Source organism: Triticum dicoccoides, chromosome 1B (genome assembly GCF_002162155.2).
Source record: "Triticum dicoccoides isolate Atlit2015 ecotype Zavitan chromosome 1B, WEW_v2.0, whole genome shotgun sequence".
Taxonomy (NCBI): Eukaryota; Viridiplantae; Streptophyta; class Magnoliopsida; order Poales; family Poaceae; genus Triticum; species Triticum dicoccoides.
The window spans coordinates 261,437,331-261,444,771 of record NC_041381.1 but is presented as its reverse complement, the minus strand read 5'-3'; positions in this window follow the sequence as shown (position 1 = coordinate 261,444,771).

Here is a 7,441-nt window from a genome sequence, read left to right as displayed (position 1 = left end):
AGTCCTCAGTCCATTCAAACTTCTTATCCTTTTTGAGCAGCTCTGTCATGGGTTTAGCAATCTTGGAAAACCCTTCAATGAAATGGCGGTAATATCCGGCTAATCCAAGAAAACTCCGGCTCTGAGATACGCTTGCGAGTGGCAACCAGTCGAGCACATCCTTTACCTTGCTTGGGTGCATGGCTATACCTTCAGAAGATAGCACATGTCTGAGGAATCAAACTTACTTGAGCCAAAACTCACATTTACTGAATTTGGCGTATAACTGATGCTCACGGAGTCGTTCTAACACTGCTCGGAGGTGTTCCTTATGCTCTTCTTCACTTCTTGAGTAAATGAGGATATCATCGACGAAGACGACCACGAACTTATCAAGGAAGTCCATGAATACTTTATTCATCATGTGCATGATGAAAGCAGGGGTGTTGGTGAGGCCAAAAGACATAACTGTATATTCATAGAGACCATAGCGAGTGTTGAATGCGGTCTTGGGAATATCCTCCTTTTTAATTTTGAGCTGATAATACCCAATCCGTAAATTGATCTTGGAGAACACCTTGGCCCCACTAAGCTGATCAAACAAATCATCAATTCTTGGCAGAGGATATTTGTTTTTGATTGTGACATCATTCAGCTGACGGTAATCCACACACATGCGGAGGCTGCCATCTTTCTTGTCCACGAAAATAGCAGGTGATCCCCATGGTGAGGAGCTGGGGTGGATATACCCTTTCTGGAGCATTTCATCAAGCTGTTTCTTTAGCTCCACTAATTCTGATGACGACCTTCGGTAATACTTCTTGTGTATTGGTGTGGTTCCGGGCACAAGATCTATTGCAAACTCAAGCTCTCGATCAGGTGGCATGCCTAGCAGTTCTTCTGGGAATACATCAGGAGACTCGCTGACCACCGGAATTACTTCCATTTCAGCCATTGTAGTAAAGACCATTTCCTTGGAGGGTATGCTTCTATGAGCAATAAATTTTGTAGTTCGTCCCTCTTGGCCGGTCAAGTTGACTTCTTGGGTCGCACAATTTATGCACACTTGATACTGAGTCAGCCAATTCATACCCAAGATAACATCCAACTTATCGGATTCAATAAGTATCAAAGAAGTTGGAAAACAGATTCCGTTGATATTGACTTCCAGATTACGGCAGACTATATTGCTTCTGATTAGAGATCCCGGGGTTTGTACCAGCATATTCTTGTCCAAAAGCGAACAAGGAAATTTGTTTTGGGCAACGAAACTCCGAGAAATAAAAGAGTGGGAAGCCCTAGAGTCAAATAAAATTACTACAGGTATGTTATTAACAGGGAACATACCAATAACGGCTTCGGGGTTCTGTTGGGCTTCATCGGCGGAGACGTGATGAATGTATCCCGTGAGGTCGTGCTGATCTGGGCATGCCTCCATATAATGGACTTGTGGCTTGAATGTAGTATTTGTCCGATTGTTCATGGGACACTATTTGGCATAATGTCCGATTTGCCCACAATTGAAATAGGAATTGCTGCACAGATGATTCTCTAGAATTGGGTTGAGCACGTCATTATTGACTTGGGTGGTGGTCTTGTTAATATTTTGTTGCCATTTGGGCTTAGCTACCTGAGTCGGCTGCCAGTTATGAACCTTCTGTGCTGGTTGCATTTCTTTTCTTGGCTCAAACTTGCGCTTGTGATCATTGTTGACAGGCTTAGTATCTGATACAAGCTTGTGTTCCCTTTTAGCAATGAAAGCCTTGTTCACTAGGGTTTGGAAGTCTGGGAAATCGAACATACTGAGAGTACAATGGAGTTGCGGGTTTAACACACCAAGAAACATATCCATCTTTCTTTCCTCAGTGGCCACGTCATATTGAGAGTAACATGACAGATGATTGAATTTCTGCAAATATTCTCCCATAAACTGACTTCCTTGGAGGAGCGCGAGAAATTCACGCTGCTTAGTCTTCATAATTCCCGAAGGAATGTGATATTTATGGAATCATTCCTTGAATCTTGACCAGGTAATTTCTTCATCAGCACTCATGGCTTTTTCATTTTCCCGCCATATGGCAGCAGCGCCTTCAAGATAATGTGTTACAAATGGAACCTTATCCCCTTCATCAGTTCGAGCAACCTCAAGCTTCTTTTCCATAGTTCTCAACCAATCATCTGCATCCAAGGGATCAATGGCCTGACTGAAACTGGGAGGCTTAGTCCTTTGAAAATCAGATAGCTTGGAGTGATGACCGGGCTGATTTCCATTCTGTCCAACCACAACTTGAATACTTCTGAGTATTTCTATCAGATCATTATTTCATCTTTCCTCAAACATACGCATAATTTGCTCGGTGGAGGGAGCATTTGGCGGTGGAGGCGGTGATGGAACATACGGCTCGGGTGAGTGTCCTGCCTGTCGTGCGGAACGACGAACAGGAGAACCCTCACGAATGTTGCTACTGCAGCCTCCCCGCGTCATCCTAATATGATTATTTTCCGAAGGCAACGCAACCGAGATGAGAAGCATTCAAAATAAACTGGGGTGAAGCCAACAACAAAAATCCGAGTAAAACCGAAATGGTGAAGAAAATACGGCGAATAAAATAAAGTTCCAACATAATTATACATAGACTCATACATGAAAGGTAACAACATGCCAGGTCCAACTACCCTCATACATGAAACGAAACATCCTGACACGTACGACTACATCCATACTCCATCCTGACGACTGCGAATACTCGGAAGCTCTACCGCTCTACTGGTGCTGCAGGGTCCTCTCCTGAAGCGGACTCGGATCCTGAACTGATGGGGTTAACTGAGACCTCCGGGTTAAAAGTGACACGACAACGCTTCCTCGAGGGCTCTCCCTCCGGGGAAGGTGGAGGGTGAATCATCGGGGCTACAGGAGTGGCGAGGAGTGAAACCCACTTAGTAGGAGCACTAAGTGGACTCACAGTCACGGTGCCCGAGCTACTCGGAGGAGTAACCGGGGAACAGGGGATCTAGAACTGGCTGGAATATAGGGAGTAAATCCTACAGATGTTGGAGTAGTGGATGAGCTAGCAGAGACTAAAGCAGAGGCTAAAGCAGTACGGGCACGACTCAGCTCACGAGCCAGCTCGTAGATCAGAAGATAGCTTGAAGTGATATAGCGAGAAAGGTGGCTAGCTACACTATCAGACTCCGGATCAATGACAGGGAAACGTACACGACCATTATCGTGGAGAGAGGGATAGTAGTGGAAACCTGGGCGGTTCTGCATCCAGACCTCATTGTAACGGAGCTCAACGAGTACCTCGAATGCAGCAAACTGGACAGCCTGAGAAGCGGTAGAAGCATAGCCGCTTCGAGAGGCACGAGTGTAAGTGCTGGAATCGGAACTAGTGCCCAGGATAACCATGGCGTGATACTCATACACTGAGTCAGCTAGACGTTCCCAGTACACACGATAGACTGGATCATCACCGTGGGGGTACAGCCGACGCCACACGTTACGAAGAAGATGCGGCGACGTGTACGACATCTGCTGCAACTGGCACGGATACAGCACCGGACCCATCTACACTCACAACCATTAGCAAGTTAGCATAAAAATAAAAGTCAGTGCATGTAATGCAACAACCAGCTACAAATGTTACCGGCACTCAATTACAACTCGTATCTAACGTCCAGTTAACACGGCTTAGTCTAGCGTGGCCTACAGTCAGCGCGACTCTGATACCAAGCCTTGTGGCTCCCCGGCTCAGAGCGACTGGTTTACCCTGCATTGCCAGCCCAGAGACCTTGTCTTCTGGCAACACACAACAACATGGTACAGAAAAACAACCGCTTTATTCATGCTAGCGGAGCATAGTTCATATTACAACAGTTAGCAAGGCCAAGCGGCACAAATGGTGCGGCTGAACAATATGTACATTATTTAGTAAACATAAAGTGGGCCTCGATCATGACAACTACTCGGCAGCGGAACAACGTCGTAACGGGACTCCATAGCACAGGGACACTGATGTGGACATGATCTAGACTCGAACATCACTCCTTTCCAACGAGACTTTCCTGAAATCTGGCATGACACGCTAGGTCAGTACATTGAATGTACTTGCAAGCTCACAACAAGCATAAACATAATGACAAACAATATCATGATAATTAACCAATTAATTAACAATGCAACCATATATCCAATATGCTGTGTTTATGCTCAAGTGGTACGCGTCCCATGGACTTGCTTACCGAACGTGATCATTTCTAGACCACAAAAGTGAAGAACTCAGAGACAATCTTGTGATCCTTACCGTGATCACAACCACGACCAACACTTGGTCTCAAACCGTGATCCTTACGGCGATCACTACCCGACCACACCTGGTCCAACTCAACATGATGACCTTACTTCCATTACCTCAGTGCAATCTTAGTGTGTAAATTTATTAAGTGTTGACCCATGGTGTACCCTACTTTCGAGTGTGTCCGTAACCGTGGACTCGGCTATCGATAGATTAATACACTCTGCAGAGGTAGCACACTGGACCCACACTACGGAACCCATGGCCTCGCACTCCCATTCGGGTGGACCAACGGCATTCCGACGAAACCACTTCATTGTCATGACACTCTCCCGTCCACTCCAACCCAATCCCCATCGGGCTAATCCTGGGTGGCCCCGTGTCTACCTCAAGACACCTCCAACCACCGTCGTGGCAACAATCCACTCTGGGACCCAAAAACTTAACTCATCAACGGGCACACAAGGTTATGCCTGCTTACCGGGCTAGGGTATAGCACGCCCATAACCTTCCCTAGATGGAGGCACCGACCAGAGGCACGACAATGAAACGCATTAAGGTCGTCCCATACCGGCAAATGTGGTTCCACTGGGAAAAACACATTTTAGCAGCACCACGACCCAGTCAACAACATATTCAAGTTGAGTTATTTATCAGGTTCAACTTAAAGTGAAAGTTACCGTGTCATGATGCCATGCTATGCATCACCAACATATGCACCACATATCCATGAAAATAACTAGTCAACTATGCTCCCACGGAGCCATCATCAACTCATTGTACTTCTCTGGTTAAGATCCAACCTCACTTAAACCAGAGTCATTTCTAGCAATCTCATCATTTTTCATCTTGCAAGAATAATAATTTAACTGATTATTAATCTTTATGACCATATCATTTTATCATTACTGATAACTAAATTCTTCTTAGCTTATCAACAAGATTCATTTCAAACTTTCTGTAAATCAACCATATTTAACATGACAAGCATTTAACAGAATATAATTATCATAGTAATTATTTAAATGCATGAATAATCATAAGTTCAAGTAGGAAAATCACAAATATTGAAGTGGCACTATGAAAATGTTGTTGTGGCTTGCCTTAGTGCTGATGAGGTTCACAAACCTCCTGGTGATCCTCAAGACAAGCTTGCTCTTCTAAAAATAATTAAAACCACAAAAAGAAAACATCAAGAAACCTTCTGAAAATTACCAGAAAATCTAGAAAGCAAGGAAAAATCCCATCTTTGAGTGCTGTTAGATTTTTGGACAAATAACACAATGCAAAAAGGATCAATGCATTTGGATTTATAGATAAAAAGTTATGGCTATTTGAAGTTTCTTGGATTTAAATGAATTTGAAATAAGAATAAACAGACTGGGCGGGGGGTGACGTTAAAGGCGTAAAAGCCCAGGGTGCCACCACTCGTACCGCTTCGCGCGCGTACTGAGTGCCTGACTAGCGGGCCTCGCTAGTCAGGCCAAAAGGAGGGGGGGAAACAAAGGGAGGCGGAGCTTCGCCGGAGCACACGCCGGTGGCTAGGGATCTTGGGGCCAAACGAGAGGGGGCGATCGAAGGAGAAGAAGATGGAGCACCTGCCCGTACCCATAGCGTGGCTAGAGGTGACCGAACGCCATCGGAAATGGCCTCTCTTGCGGAGGCAGAGGGCAGCAGTCGCCGGAGACAAAGACGACGGTGGCTCGGGGCGGCTCGAGGGGCTCCAACAGGGTGGAATGGCTCCATCGAAGAGTGGCAAAGGCCCTGGCAGGGCCGCCCTGGCCTGGGAGGGGATGGAGCTATGGGGACGATCTGAAGGGGATCGCCAGCGAGCTCGGGCTTCGGGACGGCAGCCCGCGGCTTGCCCAGCCGGGCTGCGGCTTCTACTAGTTTGTGGAGGGTGTGGGAGTAGCTGCGGGTGCTCAAGGAGGCTGGGGGTGGCGGCATTTATAGGCGAGCGGCGAGAGGGGTTCGGGCTCCATCGGAGGACACCTGTCCATGGTATCCGGCGATGAACGGCGCCAGTGAGAGAGGGGGAAGAGGACGGAGGTCACGCGGGAACTATTGGCGGGCGCGGACGAGCACATGGGCGAGGGGGAAGACGATGAGCACAGTGCGCCGTGCACTGTGTTGGTGGCCAAACCGTGCCCGTGCCCGCTATGCTGAGCTCCGGCGTCGGCGAGTGCCAGGGGGGAGTTAAGGGAGTGGAGACAGGGATGGTGGCGATGTTTGGCATGCTCGGGCAGGCTAGGCAGCGAGCACGCGCTCAACAGAGCGCTAGGCGGCACGCAGAGCGCATGTTTTGCATGCCAGCACGCTCATAGGAACGCGGTCACCGCGTGAACTATGACATCAGGCCACCCTAAGCGCTAACTTGATGTATGGTGTGTAGTCCTTGGTAGTTTGGAGTGTTACCACGGTTGGGCTTGGATGCAGGTGCAGTAGAAATAGATTTGTACTGCTAGCAAGTTTCTGGACAGTAACTTTGGAGGTTTACTGTGGTCAAACCACTGGGAGTTAAGGGCTGAGCTTTGGAGGCTTGCTTACACTTACTGAGGTAAATAGGCACAAGAAAAACTAGCTACAATGGATCTAGTAAAATGGTAGTTGTTGTAGAAACTACCATTTCTGTCCAGAAATGAATTTATTTTCTGTGGCCAAAATATTCCAAAGAGTGATGAAATATTTTTGCTCAAAAAGGTGCCCTAGGGTTCAAAGAATAATTGGGATTTTTCTCAGGATTTTTGGGACAAGAAAATTCAGGGTTGCTTTGGAGCACAAAGGGCTAGCTAGGGTTTTGGAGGACAAAATGAATATTTTTCATTTAAGAAAAATATTCCAAGCAATATTTTGAGTTGATCCAGAGATGAAATGATGGTTTGAGGAGGAGAAGAAGCACTTGGGTGAAAGTCAAGGGGTACCCAAGTGGTTAAGTCCAAATGAAATTATTCAAAAACTCCAAACTCAAACCAACTCAACTGAAAACCAGGCAAAGAAAAAGAGGGCAAAAACCAGGCTGTCACAGGCTTGAATCCGCTCAGATTCCATGAATGCTTCATCAACTTTGGTGGGCTCTATGATAGAGACAAACACAAAATACACACAAAAGTTAGACAAGTGTGAAGCTTTTGAGCGCGTGGGAGGACCTGGTGCGTTGATTTCGTTGA